Source organism: Mustelus asterias, chromosome 19, assembly GCF_964213995.1.
Source record: "Mustelus asterias chromosome 19, sMusAst1.hap1.1, whole genome shotgun sequence".
NCBI lineage: Eukaryota > Metazoa > Chordata > Chondrichthyes > Carcharhiniformes > Triakidae > Mustelus > Mustelus asterias.
Window position 1 is genome coordinate 28,622,484 of NC_135819.1, and position 18,748 is coordinate 28,641,231.

Here is an 18,748-nt window from a genome sequence, read left to right on the forward strand (position 1 = left end):
ACAGACTGAGGAACCCAGTGCACACACAGCCTCTCACACTGACACAGACTGAGGAACCCAGTGCACACACAGCCCCTCACACTGACACAGAGTGAGGAACCCAGTGCACACACAGCCTCTCACACTGACACAGACTGAGGAACCCAGTGCACACACAGCCCCTCACACTGACACAGACCCAGAGGAACCCAGTGCACACACAGCCCCTCACACTGACACAGACTGAGGAACCCAGTGCACACACAGCCCCTCACACTGACACACTGTGAGGAACCCAGTGCACACACAGCCCCTCACACTGACACAGACTGTGAGGAACCCAGAGCACACACAGCCCCTCACACTGACACAGACTGAGGAACCCAGTGCACACACTGCCCCTCACACTGACACAGACCCAGAGGAACCCAGTGCACACACAGCCCCTCACACTGACACAGACTGAGGAACCCAGTGCACACACAGCCCCTCACACTGACACACTGTGAGGAACCCAGTGCACACACAGCCCCTCACACTGACACAGACTGTGAGGAACCCAGAGCACACACAGCCCCTCACACTGACACAGACTGTGAGGAACCCAGTGCACACACAGCCCCTCACACTGACACAGACTGTGAGGAACCAGTGCACACACAGCTCCTCACACTGACACACTGTGAGCAACCCAGTGCACACACAGCCCCTCACACTGACACAGACTGAGGAACCCAGTGCACACACAGCCCCTCACACTGACACAGACTGAGGAACCCAGTGCACACACAGCCCCTCACACTGACACAGACTGTGAGGAACCCAGTGCACACACAGCCTCTCACACTGACACAGACTGAGGAACCCAGTGCACACACAGCCCCTCACACTGACACAGACCCAGGGGAACCTAGTGCACACACAGCCTCTCACACTGACACAGACTGAGGAACCCAGTGCACACACAGCCCCTCACACTGACACAGAGTGAGGAACCCAGTGCACACACAGCCTCTCACACTGACACAGACTGAGGAACCCAGTGCACACACAGCCCCTCACACTGACACAGACCCAGAGGAACCCAGTGCACACACAGCCCCTCACACTGACACAGACCCAGAGGAACCCAGTGCACAGACAGCCCCTCACACTGACACACTGTGAGGAACCCAGTGCACACACAGCCCCTCACACTGACACAGACTGAGGAACCCAGTGCACACACAGCCCCTCACACTGACACACTGTGAGCAACCCAGTGCACACACAGCCCCTCACACTGACACAGACCCAGAGGGACCCAGTGCACACACAGCCCCTCACACTGACACAGACCCAGAGGGACCCAGTGTACACACAGCCTCTCACACTGACACAGACTGTGAGGAACCCAGTGCACACACAGCCTCTCACACTGACACAGACTGTGAGGAACCCAGTGTATACACAGCCTCTCACACTGACACAGACCCAGAGGGACCCAGTGTACACACAGCCCCTCACACTGACACAGACTGTGAGGAACCCAGTGCACACACAGCCTCTCACACTGACACAGACCCAGAGGGACCCAGTGTACACACAGCCTCTCACACTGACACAGACCCAGAGGGACCCAGTGTACACACAGCCTCTCACACTGACACAGACCCAGAGGGACCCAGTGTACACACAGCCTCTCACACTGACACAGACCCAGAGGGACCCAGTGCACACACAGCCTCTCACACTGACCCCTGAGGAACAGTGAGTGCTGCCAGATGAGACAAATATAAACTGCAGCCACAGGACTCATCCTAGAATGGTTCATGTTCGAGAGCCCTGGAAAGCAGTCCAGCTTTTAGAGTCTCCACCGGGGGTAATGGGGCAGGAGAGTTTGTGCTCAAGGTGAGTTGAAGGAATGGGCAGTACTGGATGTGGGTTTGTTGCCAGCCATGGAACGGAGTGTGGATGCCACCATGGAGTGGACTGTCTGTCTCATCTTGGTGTGGAACACACGTTGCAGGGCGTTGAGTGCACCAGCAACATTGCCAAATGGTCGGCACCAAAAATCTGATCGACAATTTGTTTGTGAACATTCACCTTTCGGTTTTCAGGTGAGATGGCAGAATCGTAGGATTCTGGACATTTTGGTGGAAAGGAAACATACAGTGGCAGCCTGCCTTCACTTCAGATGATGGGTTGCACCATGGTGATCAACTCTGTGTTAATGTACTGCAGCAGAAAAAGGTATCCTTTCCTGGGCAAAATTCATGGAGACTCTGGACTTCCCAAACATCAGGATCTCCCCCTCAACCTCCCTAAATGAGTCCAAAGAAATGCAAAACGCTCTGGTTGGCGCTGGTTTGGTTGCAGGAGTTGTCAGTAGGATGGCCTATTTAGCCTATAGACTGTTCTAGATTTTTTTTCTCAGTGTTTACCCCGTTAGCCGTCAATTCTCCCAAAGTATCCACAAAGCAGTGGAGCCACTTGCTAATAACTGGGAGGTTCGTTCATGGAGAAGTACATTTCAGACCACATTCGTCCAGAATATATTGTTCCTGATTTTAAAATTGGCAGATTCTAAAAGACCGCAAGGTGAGCTTCGGACCTCATATTTATCCCATCATTAAGACTGCCTATTGCCACCCATAACATTGCCCAACATCATCCCTGCCTCACTCTCCTGTTGCTGAAACCCTCATCCACACCTTTATTACTTCTAGATGTGACTATTCCAACATGTTCATGGTTGACTCTCACATTTTCCCTCTGTAAACTGGAGATTATACAAAGCTCTGCCGCCCATGTCCTAATTCACACCGAGTCCATTCACACATCACTCCTGCTCTTGCTGACCCACATTAGCTCCTGTTCAAGCAGCATCATGATTTTTCAATTCTCATCCTGGTGTTCAAATCCCTTCATGCCTCTCTACTCCCTATCTCTAATCTCCAACTCCTCAACCCTTCGAGATATATGTTCTTGTAATTCTGGTCTCTTCAGCACCCCCAATTTTAATATTGTTCCACCATTGGTGGCTATGCCTTCAGTTGCCTAGACCCTCAGCTCTGAAATTCCCCTCCTAAACCTCTCCTCTTCTGTACCTTGCTTTTTCCTTTAAGACCTTCCTTGAAATCTCCATCTTTGAGTTGGTTTTTGGCCATCTTCCCTAACATCTCTTCTTCCGTCTCAACATCATGTTTTGTTTTATAATGTTCCTTCATTTTGTTAAAAATACTAGATAAATAGTTAAATAGTTGCTGGCAGCATGGTGGCACAGTGGTTAGCACTGCTGCCTCACAGTGCCAGGGACCTGAGTTCAATTCTGGTCTTGGGTCACTGTCTGTGTGGAGTTTGCACGTTCTCCCCGTGTCTGCGTGGGTTTCCCCCCACACTCCAAAGATGTACAGGTTGGGTTGATTGGCCATGATAAATTGACCCTTAGTGTCGGGGGATTCGCAGGGTAAATATATGGGGTTATGGGAATAGGGCCTGGGTAGGAAGTCGTAACTGGAGCTTACCAAAGACATGTGAACATTTTGATTTCAGTGGGGATTACAATTATCATAAGTTTTAATGGGAACATAGGAGTTAGGAGCAGGGGTAGGCCTTCCAGGCTTTTGAGCCTGCTCTGTCATTCAGTAAGATCATGGCTGATCTGCCTGTGGTCACTACTCCAGTTTGTCACCTGCCCCATAACCTTTGACTATAAGAAATCTGTCTAACTGCTCTGAATAAACTCAGTGACCCAGCGTGCGGTTCCTCTGCCTGTACTCTAAAACTGGAGTGTTTCCCGCTGGCATCACCAGTGCCTGTCAGGTGGGATTCACCCACTATTTAAGTTGATGGATGCCACAAAACGTGCCAGCCAGCCTGGCTATACAGAGATCAGGGTGCCACCACCTCACCCCCCAAAGGAAACTGCAACCCCCGCTGACAAAGGGAACACTCCCAACCCCTCATTTCAGAGGGGAATCTCCTCCCCCCCCCCACCACTGAAAGAATGGGTCACCCCACACCAAGCAGGCATGAGGATGACCCGACTCCCCACACCTATGCTGAGGCCCCAACATTCCCCCCCCCTCCCCTCCACAAGAGAGACACTCTGAGATGGGGTCCCCTAAGAACCTGCCCCCTTCAGGCCCCACTCCTTGGCAGTGCCAACCTTGCACTGCCCCCGGCACCCTGGCAGTGACACCTACCTCGCACCTTGGAGTCTGAGGAAGGCAGGGAGGTAAGAGCAATGCCCATGTGTCCCTCCGCTGCTGCCAGGCTGCAGAGGGAGGATCCTCCACGGGACCTGGGAGTTGGGTGCACTCAGGCTGGAGGGGGGAGGGGTTGACTTTGAGACTCTTCCCTGGGATGGAGGTCTCATGGCTTGATTGCCCCTTCCAGCTCTGGGAAAAGTGGAGATAACTCTCAGCATGGAACAGGTTATTGAGTTAGATGATCAGCCATGATTTGATTTGATTTATTATTATCACATGTATTGCGATACTGTAAAAAGTACTGTTTCTTGCGCACTATACAGACAAAGCATACCGTTCATAGAGTACATAAGAGAGAGGGAAAGGAGAGGATGCAGAATATAGTATTATAGTCATAGCTAGGGTGTACAGAAAGATCAGCTTAATATATGGTAGGCCCATTCAAAGGTCTGATGGCAGCAGGGAAGAAACCTGAGTCGTGATCTCAGACTGTTGTATCTTTTTCCAGAAGATGGAAGAGAGTATGTCCGGGGTGCGTTGGGTCCTTGATTATGTTGGCTGCTTTTCCGAGGCAGCAGGAAGTGTAGACTGGAGTTGATAATGTAAGGTGGAACAGTCTCAAAGGACCGAATGGATGACTCCTGGTCCTACTCCTTGAATTCCTGCTTTTCAGCTTCTTGCCTAATAGATGGTGGAATGTGCTGATCCCTCCTAGTAACTGGGTTAAGCAACATGTAGCATACTATCTTGCGAAAGGCTCAGTTGTGTACTGCTGGACTCCTCCAGAGCAGTCTAGACAGAGGACGTATTGCTCGAGGATTCCAATGGTCTGCTCTGTTCTGTACCTATGGTTCTCAACTGTGGTCCTGATGTGAACTTGTTCATGAGTCACAGAAAACCAGCATGCAGCTACAGCAGATAATAAAGAGAGCGAATGGAATGTAAACAGTTATAGCCAAAGGAATAGAATATAAAGGTAAGGCTGTATTGTTCCAACTATACAAGGCATTGGTGAGACCGCACCTGGATCATTGTGAACAGTTTTGGTCCCCTTATTTGAGGAAAGATGTAGTGGCATTGGAGGCCGTTCAGAGGAGGTTCACTAGATTGATTCCAGAGATGAGGGGTTTGTTGTATGAAGAGAGATCGAACAGTTTAGGTCCATACTCACTGGAATTTAGAAGAATGAGGGGAGATCAAATTGAGATATATAAGATGATAAAGGGTATGGATAAAGTAAAGTTTATTTGTCACAAGTAAGGCTTACATTAACACTGCAATGAAGTTACTGTGAAATTCCCATAGTAGACGTGGAGCGGATGCTTCCTCTTGTGGGGCATTCTAGGAGAAGAAGACATAGTCTCAGGATAAGGGGCAGCAAATTTAAAACAGAGTTGAGGAGAAACTACTTCTCCCAAAGGGTTGTAAATCTGTGGAATTCGCTGCCCCAAAGTGCAGTGGATGCTGGGACAGTGAGTACATTTAAGGAAGAGTTAGACATTTTTAATTGGTAATAGGTTCAAAGGTTATGGGGAGAAGGCAGGAAAATGGGGATGAGGAACATATCAGCCATGGTTGAATGGCAGAGTGGACTTGATGGGCCGAATGGTCCAAAGATGTGCAGGTTAGGTTGATTGGCCATGCTAAAATTGCCCCTTAGTGTCCTGGGATGCGTAGGTTAGAGGGATTAGTGAGTAAATATGTGGGGGTAGGGCCTGGGTGGGATTGTGGTCGGTGCAGACTCGATGGGCCGAATGGCCTCCTTCTGCACTGTAGGGTTTCTATGTTTCTATGGCCTAATTTTGCTCCTATATCTTATGAATTTATGAATTCTAGACCAATGTCATTGGCCATTTGATCTGTGGATAACCAGCTTTTTATCTGTCCTGGTGGATGAAATACAGCTGGCATACAGGACAGCTGCAGAATGAATAAATCATAACTGCTGCCAGGATACCGAACATTCAGCTGAATGAGGCACTATCTGGAGCCACACAACAGCTGGGGGTTGGTATGAGGTGCCCACAAAGCAATGCGGGTGCAGTCAGTGGCATCCTTCTCTGTGGGGAATCCCGCAGTTTTTTTTTAATACTTTTCCAATTCAATCAAATCAAATCCAATTCAGAGTCTCAACAAGTTGAGACATTTCCGATCCAGGCTGACAAGACAGGGCGAGCGACCAAACCACCCTGTCCTGGGCCTGATCTACATGAGCCAAGCTGATTGGAGAAGGAGGAGGTTCCTCCTCGAAGACTTGAGCTCATTTGCATCTTAGCCAAAAGGCCGAGATGCCGCTTTAAAAAATTACTTCATATGAAACATATGAAGCCTCAGCGTAACCCAATGACCTCGACCAAGTGCGGCCGACAATGGGGTGCCGACCATACACTTGATCTTAGCCAAAAGGCCGAGAAGCGAGTCCTGCAGTTTGTGTAAACCCGTGATGCTAGTACTGTACAAAACCCCAGTTAAACTGCAGCTAGAGCCCTGGGTATAGTTCTGGTCACCACATTACAGGAAGCATGAGAGGCTACAGAGGGGAGTTATGAGGACATTGTTGGAAAAGTTGAGTAATCTGGGGTTGTTTTCTTTGAAACAGAGGTTGAGGGAAGATTTCATTGAGGCTTATAACATTATGAAGGGCCTGAATAGAGGATAGGAAGGACCTCTTTCTATTAGCCGAGAGGCCAATAACCGGGGCAGAGATTTAAAGTAATTGGTCAAATTATAGAGGAGTTGAGGAGCACACCTTCCTTCTTTCCTTCTCTATGAACGGTATGCTTTGTCTGTATAGTGCGCAAGAAACAATACTTTTCACTGTGTGTTAATACATGTGACAAAAATAAATCAAATCAAAAAATGAATTATTTTTACCCAGAGGCCGGTGGAATCTGGATCTCAAAGCCTCAGAGGATGGTAAAGACTGAAAGCCTTATTGCATTGAGAACATTCTTGGACATGCATTTGAAATTCCATAAGCTATAGGGCTCCTGACCAAAGACTGGAAAGTGGGATTAGGCTGCAAAGCTCTCTTTCAGACACAATGGGCTGAGTGGCCACCTTGTGTTCCGTAACCTTTACTGGGTTTCCAAATTTCTAACTCATTCAGTTACCAGAAGATGTCCTTCAGCACCATCCAGACCACTCTCTACAAATCAGGGGTCCTCAAAATGTGGGTCACGACCCCTCATGGGGTCACAGATGTCACATTTAGAGCCATGAGCTAGTGGCGCCCATGGAGAGGAAATGACGCTGACTGGGAGCTCTGGCAGAGCAGCCCTGCACCCACTGGGGCAATTCCACCAAACAGCACAGGGCGGATAGCGAGCTCAGAGACACTGGTAGCAGCAAGGTCAAGTCGAATCGTAGAATCTCTATAGTGCAGAAGGAGGCCATTCAGCCCACTGAGTCTGCACCGACTCTCTAACAGAACATCTTACCCAGGCCCATCTCCATGCCCTATCCCCATAACTCCATACATTTGCCGTGGCCGATCCACCTAACCTGCACATCTTTGACTGTGGGATGAAACTGGAGCACCCGTTGGTGAGTTCTACAAAACTTGGTGCTCCTCATGCAGACATGTTTTCTCAATGTTGACTATAAAATATTGGCTAAGATCTTCACATTGCAACTGGATGTATTATTCCTCCCTGGGTTATGTCCACACAGACCAAACAGACACAGACATGCTGGCATCCTATACTGTAGCCACTCTATGATTCTGTTATATGTGGCTTTCTATCGAGGAGCAATACAAGTGCCGCTCAATCTGGTGTCCTACTGCAGTAGCCTTAACCTCTGACTTGGGCCTACCCTGGAATGGAAGTGGCTTTCACTAGTGTTGGGTCACACGTTTCTTCTGTTAGGATAACGGAGGCAAAGAGGCGAGGCTGAGTTGCTTGCAATCATCTTCAGGCAGAATTGTGGCATGGGTGTTTCATTTTGATCTCCGAAGGCCTCCACTTTCCACGCAGACACAGGGTGAACATGCAAACTTCACACAGACAGTCACCCACAACTAGAATCGAACTGGGGTCCCTGGACCTGTGAGGTAGCAGTGCGAACCACTGTGCCACCCAATGTTTGTGCACCGAGTTGGCACAAGCTAAGGTCAATAAGTGTAACTCATTGACTGCAGCTGAGCCAAAAAGGTGAGTTGCAGCTACAAATTTTACTGTGATTGTGATCTTGCCTGCCTTTTGTACCAGCTCCTTACCCCAGGATAACAACACTGCTTCACAGACACCAGTGACTCGACCTAAAAGGGGTAAGAGGAGAGGGGTTAGTGACTGAGTGACTGGGGGAGGATTGCAGGGAAGAGGGAATAAGTGTGTCTGTGTGGGGTGAGGAAGGGGCTGGTTACAGTACGTCTGTAGAGTGGGGAGAGAGGGGCTTCGCTGAGACTTCTGTCACCAGGGAATATGGAGAGCTTAACTAAAACCTACCTGAGTTCAAAGTGCTTTAAACACAGATTTTCATATTTATATGTTAATTTATAATCTGTGAACATGAATCATTATAAACTGAATCTTATTATTCTGCTTTGTTTTTGTTGGCACCTGAAAATATTAATTTTCAGCTGTTAAAATGGGGTTACATTCGAAAATAGTTTGGGTAGACCTCCTGCAGACTCCAAACTTTAACCAAGAATGGAAAAGCATCCAAAACATGTAGAATTGCAGTAACAGCTGGAAGAAAGAATCCAGCAACTAATCTGTACAATGTTCATGTTCCCTTTAAGCAGTGGTTTTGGAGGGTCCTTCATATTGTTTGACATTGTATTCAGTTGTGTGAGGTTCAGAGGCAGTATTGGGCGTGGAGCTGTTTTTTATTCTTTCACAGGATGTGGGTGTCCCCGGCTAGACCAGCATTTATTACCCATCCCTAATTGCCCTTGAGAAGGTAGTGGTGAGCTGCCTTCATGAACCGCTGCAGTCCATGTAGTGTAGGTACACCCACAATGTTTTTAGGGAGGGAGTTCCAGGATATTGACTCAGCAACAGTGAAGGAATGGTGATATCATTGGTGTACAGCTATACATGTTGTGTGGCTTGGAGGGGAACTTGTAGATGGTGTATTCCCATGCAACACCTGTCCTGTCCTAGGTGGTAGAGGTCACAGGTTTGGAAGATTTTGAAAGGAACTTTGCTGTGTTCCTGCAGTGCGTCTTGTAGATGGTACACACGGCTGCCATTGTGCGTTGGTGGTGGAGGGAGTGAATATTTGTGAGTGGTGCCAATCAAGCGGGGCTGCTTTGTCTTGGATGGTGTTGAGCTTCTTGAGTGTTGTTGGAGCTGCGCCCATCCAGGCAAGCGGAGATTATTCCATCACACTCCTGACTTGTGCCTTGTAGATGGTGAACAGGCTTTACGGAGTCAAGAGGTGAGTTGCTCACTGCAGGAATCCTAGCCTTTCGCCTCATATAGCCACAATATTTATATGGTGGATCCAATTCAGTTTCTGGACAATGGTAACCCCCATCATGTTGATAATGGGGGATTCAGCAATGGTAATGCCATTGATTATCAAGGGGCTGGTTGGATTTCTCTTGTTGGAGATGGTCAGCGCCTGACGTTTGTGTGATCTGAATGTTACTTGCCACATGTCAGCCCAGGCCTGAATGTTTTCCAAGTTTTACTGCATAAGACACAGACTGCTTCAGTATCTGAGGAGTCACAAATGTTGCTGAACATTGTGCAATCATCAGGGAACATCCCCACTTCTGACCTTATGATGGAAGGAAGGTCATTGATGAAGCAGCTGAAGATTGTTGGGTCTCGGTCACTACCCTGAGGAACTCCTGCAGTGATGCCCTGGAGCTGAGATGATTGACCTCCAACCACCACAACCATCTTCTTGTGTACCGGGTATCACTCCAACCAATGGTGAATTTTCTCTCTGATTCTCACCGACTTTTTGCTGGGGCTCCTTGATGCCACACTCAGTCACATGATGTCAAGGGTTGTCACTCTCACCTTACGTCTGGAGTTCAGCTCCTTTGTCCATGTTATGTGTGGAACCGGAGGAGATTGGTGAAGCATTGAACCAATATTTCTCTTCGGTGTTCACGCAAGGGGACATGAATATAGCTGAGGAGGACACTGGGTTGCAAGGGAGTAGAATAGACAGTATTACAGTTGATAAGGAGGATGTGCAGGATATTCTGGAGGGTCTGAAAATAGATAAATCCCCTGGTCCGGATGGGATTTATCCAAGGATTCTCTGGGAGGCAAGAGAAGTGATTGCAGAGCCTCTGGCTCTGATCTTCAGGTCGTCGTTGGCCTCTGGTATAGTACCAGAAGATTGGAGGTTAGCGAATGTTGTCCCATTGTTTAAGAAGGGGAACAGAGACTTCCCCGGGAATTATAGACCGGTGAGTCTCACTTCTGTTGTCGGCAAGATGTTGGAAAAAAATTATAAGGGATAGGATTTATAGTTATTTGGAGAGTAATGAATTAATAGGTGATAGTCAGCATGGTTTTGTGGCAGGTAGGTCGTGCCTTACTAACCTTATTGAGTTTTTTGAGAAAGTGACCAAGGAGGTGGATGGGGGCAAGGCAGTGGACGTGGTATATATGGATTTTAGTAAGGCGTTTGATAAGGTTCACCATGGTAGGCTTCTGCAGAAAATGCAGATGTATGGGATTGGGGGTGATCTAGGAAATTGGATCAGGAATTGGCTAGCGGATAGGAAACAGAGGGTGGTGGTTGATAGTAAATATTCATCATGGAGTGCGGTTACAAGTGGTGTACCTCAGGGATCTGTTTTGGGGCCACTGCTGTTTGTAATATTTATTAATGATCTGGATGAGGGTATAGTTGGGTGGATTAGCAAATTTGCTGATGACACCAAAGTCGGTGGTGTGGTAGACAGTGAGGAAGGGTGTCGTAGTTTGCAGGAAGACTTAGACAGGTTGCAAAGTTGGGCCGAGAGGTGGCGGATGGAGTTTAATGCGGAGAAGTGTGAGGTAATTCACTTTGGTAGGAATAACAGATGTGTTGAGTATAGGGCTAACGGGAGGACTTTGAATAGTGTGGAGGAGCAGAGGGATCTAGGTGTATGTGTGCATAGATCCCTGAAAGTTGGGAATCAAGTAGATAAGGTTGTTAAGAAGGCATATGGTGTCTTGGCGTTTATTGGTAGGGGGATTGAATTTAGGAGTCGTAGCGTTATGTTGCAACTGTACACAACTCTGGTGCGGCCGCACTTGGAGTACTGTGTGCAGTTCTGGTCCCCACATTACAGGAAGGATGTGGAGGCTTTGGAGAGGGTGCAGAGGAGGTTTACCAGGATGTTGCCTGGTATGGAGGGGAGATCCTATGAGGAGAGGCTGAGGGATTTGGGATTGTTTTCGCTGGAAAGGCGGCGGCTAAGAGGGGATCTTATTGAAACATATAAGATGATTAGAGGTTTAGATAGGGTGGATAGTGATAGCCTTTTTCCTCTGATGGAGAAATCCAGCACGAGGGGGCATGGCTTTAAATTGAGGGGGGGTAGTTATAGAACCGATGTCAGGGGTAGGTTCTTTACCCAGAGGGTGGTGAGGGATTGGAATGCCCTGCCAGCATCAGTAGTAAATGCGCCTAGTTTGGGGGCGTTTAAGAGATCCGTAGATAGGTTCATGGACGAAAAGAAATTGGTTTAGGTTGGAGGGTCACAGTTTTTTTTTTTTTTTTAACTGGTCGGTGCAACATCGTGGGCCGAAGGGCCTGTTCTGCGCTGTAATGTTCTATGTTCTATGTTCTATGTTTGAACCAAGGTAAGGCTGTGATGAGGTCAGGAGCTGAGTGGTCCTGGCAGAATCTAAACAGAGGGTTGGTGAGCAGGTTATTGCTGAGCAGGTGCTGCTTGATAGCACTGTTGATGACCCCTTCCATCACTTTACTGATGGAGAGTAGACTGATGGGGCGGTAATGGTCTGGGTTGGATTTATTCTGTTCCTTGTGTACAGGACATACCGGGACAATTTTCTACATTGTCGGGTAGGTGCTAGGTGTCCTGGAACAGCATGGCTCAGTGCACGGCAAGTTCTGGAGCACAAGTCTTCAGTGTTTTTGCCAGATTATTGTCAGGTTCTATTGCCTTTGCAATATAGAACATAGAACATAGAACAGTACAGCACAGAACAGGCCCTTCGGCCCACGATGTTGTGCCGAGCTTTATCTGAAACCAAGATCAAGCTATCCCACTCCCTATCATCCTGGTGTGCTCCATGTGCCTATCCAATAACCGCTTAAATGTTCCTAAAGTGTCTGACTCTACTATCACTGCAGGCAGTCCATTCCACACCCCAACCACTCTCTGCGTAAAGAACCTACCTCTGATATCCTTCCTATATCTCCCACCATGAACCATATAGTTATGCCCCCTTGTAATAGCTCCATCCACCCGAGGAAATAGTCTTTGAACATTCACTCTATCTATCCCCTTCATCATTTTATAAACCTCTATTAAGTCTCCCCTCAACCTCCTCCGCTCCAGAGAGAACAGCCCTAGCTCCCTCAACCTTTCCTCATAAGACCTACCCTCCAAACCAGGCAGCATCCTGGTAAATCTCCTCTGCACTCTTTCCAGCGCTTCCACATCCTTCCTATAGTGAGGTGACCAGAACTGCACACAATATTCCAAATGTGGTCTCACCAAGGTCCTGTACAGTTGCAGCATAACCCCACGGCTCTTAAACTCCAACCCCCTGTTAATAAAAGCTAACACACTATAGGCCTTCTTCACAACTCTATCCACTTGAGTGGCAACCTTTAGAGATCTGTGGATATGGACCCCAAGATCTCTCTGTTCCTCCACAGTCTTCAGAACCCTGCCGTTGACCCTGTAAACCACATTTAAATTAGTCCTCCCAAAATGAATCACCTCACATTTATCAGGGTTAAACTCCATTTGCCATTTTTCAGCCCAGCTTTGCATCCTATCTATGTCTCTTTGCAGCCTACAACAGCCCTCCATCTCATCCACTACTCCACCAATCTTGGTGTCATCAGCAAATTTACTGATCCACCCTTCAGCCCCCTCCTCTAAGTCATTAATAAAAATCACAAAGAGCAGAGGACCAAGCACTGATCCCTGTGGCACTCCGCTAGCAACCTGCCTCCAGTCCGAACATTTCCAATGCCTTCAGCCGTTTCTTGATATCACATGGAGTGAATTAAATTGGTTTAAGACTGGCATCTGTGATGTTGGGGACAGTAACAGCTCCACAACAACAGGACTGGGATCAAGTCACTAAGCACATGGATTGATCTGCCTGTCCTGAATGTTACTGGTGGTAGTTGGGTCTGTGCACACAAACCCCTTTACAAATATGCTATCCAACTTGTTACCTGTAGGAAGTGTGGGCACAAGTCTTTGGCATTTTTTCCAAACTTTAATCAACTCCACAGTGCTGAAAACTCAGGTGCTAATTGGCCCAATATTACCCCCATTTTGTTAAAGTTGAATGAAATGTGAGTGACTGTGGCAGGGAAAGAGGAACGATTAATAAAAGGGGAAAACTGAGTGAGGGAGAGGAGGCCAATTGGGAGGGAAGTTGAGCTGTCAGTTGTGTAGTGGGTGATGTTGTAGGGTGTTTGTTACAGTTCAGTAGGTCTGAAGAAGTCTTCCTACTCGCTTGCAGGTTAACTGTAAGTCATTATTGACTCAAACATACAGTAAAAATATACAGTAAAGAGGACATGCTAGGATCTGTCTCCATGCTTGCTGGCACACACAGCTCTATCCAACATGAAACTGACTCTGGGTGCAAGTCATGTGTTCTCTTTCATCACAGTGTGGACAATACACTACTCAGTCCCACAGTAACCCTATATGTGCCAACCCCTTATACCACAGGAGAGAGGGTCGTTGAACATTGACAGGTTTTAATATGATCGGGGGGGGGTGGGTTCTCAAACATCTGTTGGATGTACTTTATTATCACTCAGTCCCCCTGGTCCTAACAGCCCCAAATTAGCCCATCCAGGGCTAGTCTCAGCTGAAAGTCTGACAGGTTATTGGGGAAGAGGTGTTTAAGTGGTTCAGGAATCAGAGCTCAGCTTGACCCTAACAAAGGCACTCCAGTCATTACTTTGTGCTCAGTACCAGTGTGGGAATCCTGACCAATACCTCCCCTTCTCAGCCCAATTGTAGCTCCCATCAACACCCCCACAACTTGCATGAGAGTGGCCAAAACCAGGCATTCCATGACATGGGACAGTGGACAACATTACGCTCAGAGATTCTGTGCCATGTAGGAGACAATGAAAGGGCTGAAGGTGCAAAAGCAGTATCAAAACAAACCAAACTCACATCACATCACATTGAGGAAAGGAACAGACACATGCTTCTGTCAGTGCTTCACTAATTATTTTATTTTATTTATTATTGTCACATGTATTAGTATAGAGTGAAAAGCATTGTTTCTTGCACGCTATACAGACAAAGCATACCATTCATTGAGAAGGAAACGAGAGAGCGCAGAATGTAGTGTTACAGCCATAGGTGTAGAGAAAGGTCAATGTAATGCAAGGTAAGTCCATTCAAAAGTCTGATGGCAGCAGGGAAGAAGCTGTTCTTGAGTCGGTTGGTACGTGAGCTCAGACTTTTGTATCTTTTTCCCAACGGAAGAAGGTGGAAGAGAGAATGTCCGGGGTGCATGGGGTCCTTAATTATGCTGGCTGCTTTGCCGAGGCAGCGGGAAGTGTAGACAGAGTCAATGGATGGGAGGCTGGTTTGCGTAATGGATTGGGCTACATTCATGACCTATTGTAGTTCCTTGCGGTCTTGGGCAGAGCAGGAGCCATACCAAGCTGTGATACAACCAGAAAGAATGTTTTCTATGGTGCATCTGTAAAAGTTGGTGAGAGTCGTAGTTGACATGCCAAATTTCCTTAGTCTTCTGAGAAAGTAGAGACATTGGTGGGCTTTCTTAACTATAGTGTCGGCATGGGGGGACCAGGACAGGTTGTTGGTGATCTGGACTCCTAAAAACTTGAAGCTTTCGACCATGTCTACTTCATCCCTGTTGATGTAGACAGGGTAAGAAGTTTAACAACACCAGGTTAAAGTCCAACAGGTTTATTTGGTAGCAAAAGCCACACAAGCTTTCGGAGCTGCAAGCCCCTTCTTCAGGTGAGTGGGAATTCTGTTCACAAACAGAGCTTATAAAGACACAAACTCAATTTACATGAATAATGGTTGGAATGCGAATATTTACAACTAATCAAGTCTTTAAGAAACAAAACAATGTGAGTGGAGAGAGCATCAAGATAGGCTAAAAAGATGTGTATTGTCTCCAGACAAGACAGCCAGTGAAACTCTGTGGGGGTTACAAATAGTGTGACATGAACCCAATATCCCGGTTGAGGCCGTCCTCGTGTGTGCGGAACTTGGCTATCAGTTTCTGCTCAGCGACTCTGCGCCGTCGTGTGTCGCGAAGGCCGCCTTGGAGAACGCTTACCCGAATATCAGAGGCCGAATGCCCGTGACCGCTGAAGTGCTCCCCAACAGGAAGAGAACAGTCTTGCCTGGTGATTGTCGAGCGGTGTTCATTCATCTGTTGTCACAGCGTCTGCATAGTTTCCCCAATGTACCATGCCTCGGGACATCCTTTCTTGCAGCGTATCAGGTAGACAACGTTGGCCGAGTTGCAAGAGTATGTACCGTGTACCTGGTGGATGGTGTTCTCACGTGAGATGATGGCATCTGTGTCGATGATCCGGCACGTCTTGCAGAGGTTGCTGTGGCAGGGTTGTGTGGTGTCATGGTCACTGTTCTCCTGAAGGCTGGGTAGTTTGCTGCGGACAATGGTCTGTTTGAGGTTGTGCGGTTGTTTGAAGGCAAGAAGTGGGGGTGTGGGGATGGCCTTGGCGAGATGTTCGTCTTCATCAATGACATGTTGAAGGCTCTGGAGGAGATGCCATAGCTTCTCCGCTCCGGGGAAGTTCTGGACAACGAAGGGTACTCTGTCCACTGTGTCCCGTGTTTGTCTTCTGAGGAGGTCGGTGCGGTTTTTCGCTGTGGCGCGTTGGAACTGTTGATCAATGAGTCGAGCGCTATATCCTGTTCTTATGAGGGGGTCTTTCAGCATCTGGAGGTGTCTGTTGCGATCCTCCTCATCTGAGCAGATCCTGTGTATACGGAGGGCTTGTCCGTAGGGGATGGCTTCTTTAACGTGTTTAGGGTGGAAGCTGGAGAAGTGGAGCATCGTGAGGTTATCCGTGGGCTTGCGGTACAGTGAGGTGCTGAGGTGACCGTCCTTAATGGAGATGCGTGTGTCCAAGAATGCAACCGATTCCGGAGAGTAGTCTATGGTGAGTCTGATGGTGGGATGGAACTTGTTGATGTCATCATAGAGTTGTTTCAGTGATTGTTCACCATGAGTCCAAAGGAAGAAAATGTCATCGATGTATCTAGTGTATAGCATCGGTTGAAGGTCCCGTGCGGTGAAGAGGTCTTGTTCGAACCTGTGCATGAAGATGTTGGCATATTGAGGTGCGAATTTGGTCCCCATGGCTGTTCCGTGTGTCTGGATGAAGAACTGGTTGTTGAAGGTGAAGATATTGTGGTCCACGATGAAGCGGATGAGATGTAAAATTGCATCTGGAAACTGGCAGTTGTTGGCGCTGAGCACTGAGGCCGTTGCAGCAATGCCATCGTCATGGGGGATGCTGGTGTAGAGTGCCGAGACATCCATTGTGACGAGGAGCGCTCCTGGTTCAACTGCTCCATGTGTGCCGAGTTTCTGTAGGAAGTCCGTCGTGTCGCAACAAAAGCTGGGGATTCTTTGTACAATGGGTTTCAGGATGCCCTCGACATAGCCGGAGAGGTTCTCGCACAGGGTCCCATTGCCCGATACGATGGGACGGCCGGGTGTGTTTGCCTTGTGTATCTTCGGGAGGCAGTAGAGATCTCCAACGCGGGGAGTACGTGGGATGAGAGCACGGAGGGTGTTCTGAAGGTCCAGATCAAAGGTCTTGATCAGAGTGTTGAGTTGACGGGTGTGTTCTTTGGTCGGATCTGCAGGTAACTGTCTGTAGTGTTCCTCGTTGTTTAGTTGTCGGTACACTTCTTTGCAGTAATCCGTTCTGTTCAGTATGACGATGGCCCCTCCTTTGTCTGCTGGTTTGATGACAATGTTGCGGTTGGTCTTGAGAGCGTGGATGGCGTTACGTTGTGCTTGGGTGATGCTCGGGGCTGTCTTGTGAGTGCGGCTGATGAATTTGGTGTTGACGCACCTCCTGACGGCTTGGGCATACATGTCAAGTCGAGGGCAGCGGCCTTCCGGAGGAGTCCAATTCGACTCTTTCCTCTTCGGTTGCACTGCGGGTCTCTCTGTCGGCTGTTCCGGTTCATTGGCTGTCTCATTGTGTTCGCTGTTGGCCTCTTGGGGTTTGTGGAAGAACTCCCGCAGCCTCATTCGCCTGATGAATTCCTCTGTGTCACTTCAGCGGTCACGGGCATTCGGCCTCTGATATTCGGGTAAGCGTTCTTCAAGGTGGCCTTCACGACACACGACGGCGCAGAGTCGCTGAGCAGAAACTGATAGCCAAGTTCCGCACACACGAGGACGGCCTCACCCGGGATATTGGGTTCATGGCACACTATTTGTAACCCCCACAGAGTTTCACTGGCTGTCTTGTCTGGAGACAATACACATCTTTTTAGCCTGTCTTGATGCTCTCTCCACTCATGCTCTTTTGTTTCTTAAAGACTTGATTAGTTGTAAGTATTCGCATTCCAACCATTATTCATGTAAATTGAGTCTGTGTCTTTATATGCTCTGTTTGTGAACAGAATTCCCACTCACCTGAAGAAGGGGCTTGGAGCTCCGAAAGCTTGTGTGGCTTTTGCTACCAAATAAACCTGTTAGACTTTAACCTGGTGTTGTTAAACTTCTTACTGTGTTTACCCCAGTCCAACGCCGGCATCTCCACATCATGATGTAGACAGGGGCATGATCTCCACTACACTTCCTGAAGTCAATGACAATGGTCTAAAGGTCAAAATAGCAAAGGTGAAGCTAGCCAGTAACAGACAACCTGGCTAAATGGTAGATTGTCCAGTTAATGGACACCTAGCCAGCCCTCCCTATCCCTGGCTGAGACTGTGACCCATTGACTTTGGGCAGCACGGTGGCACAGTGGTTAGCACTGCTGCCTCACAGCGCCAGGGACCCGGGTTAAATTCCGGCCTCAGGTCACTGTCCGCGTAGAGTTAGCACGTTCTCTCTGTGTCTGCGTGGGTTTCGTCCGGGTGCTCCGGTTTCCTCCCACTGTCCGAAGATGTGCGGGTCAGGTTGATTGGCCGTGCCAAATTGTCCCTTAGTATCCGGGGCACTAGCAGGGTAAATACATGGGGTTACAGGGATCGGCCCTCGGTGGGATTGTTGCCGGTGCAGGCTCAATGGGCCAAATGGCCTCCTTCTGCACTGTACAGATCCTATGATTCTATGACTACACACAAGAGATTGCACTTCCTGACTCAAGCACCTGATGGAGCTCCAATCCTGCACATGCCTTTGGGATCGCCATAACCAGTCCATACATCTTGATACCCGCCACACTGGGGTTCCATCATATCT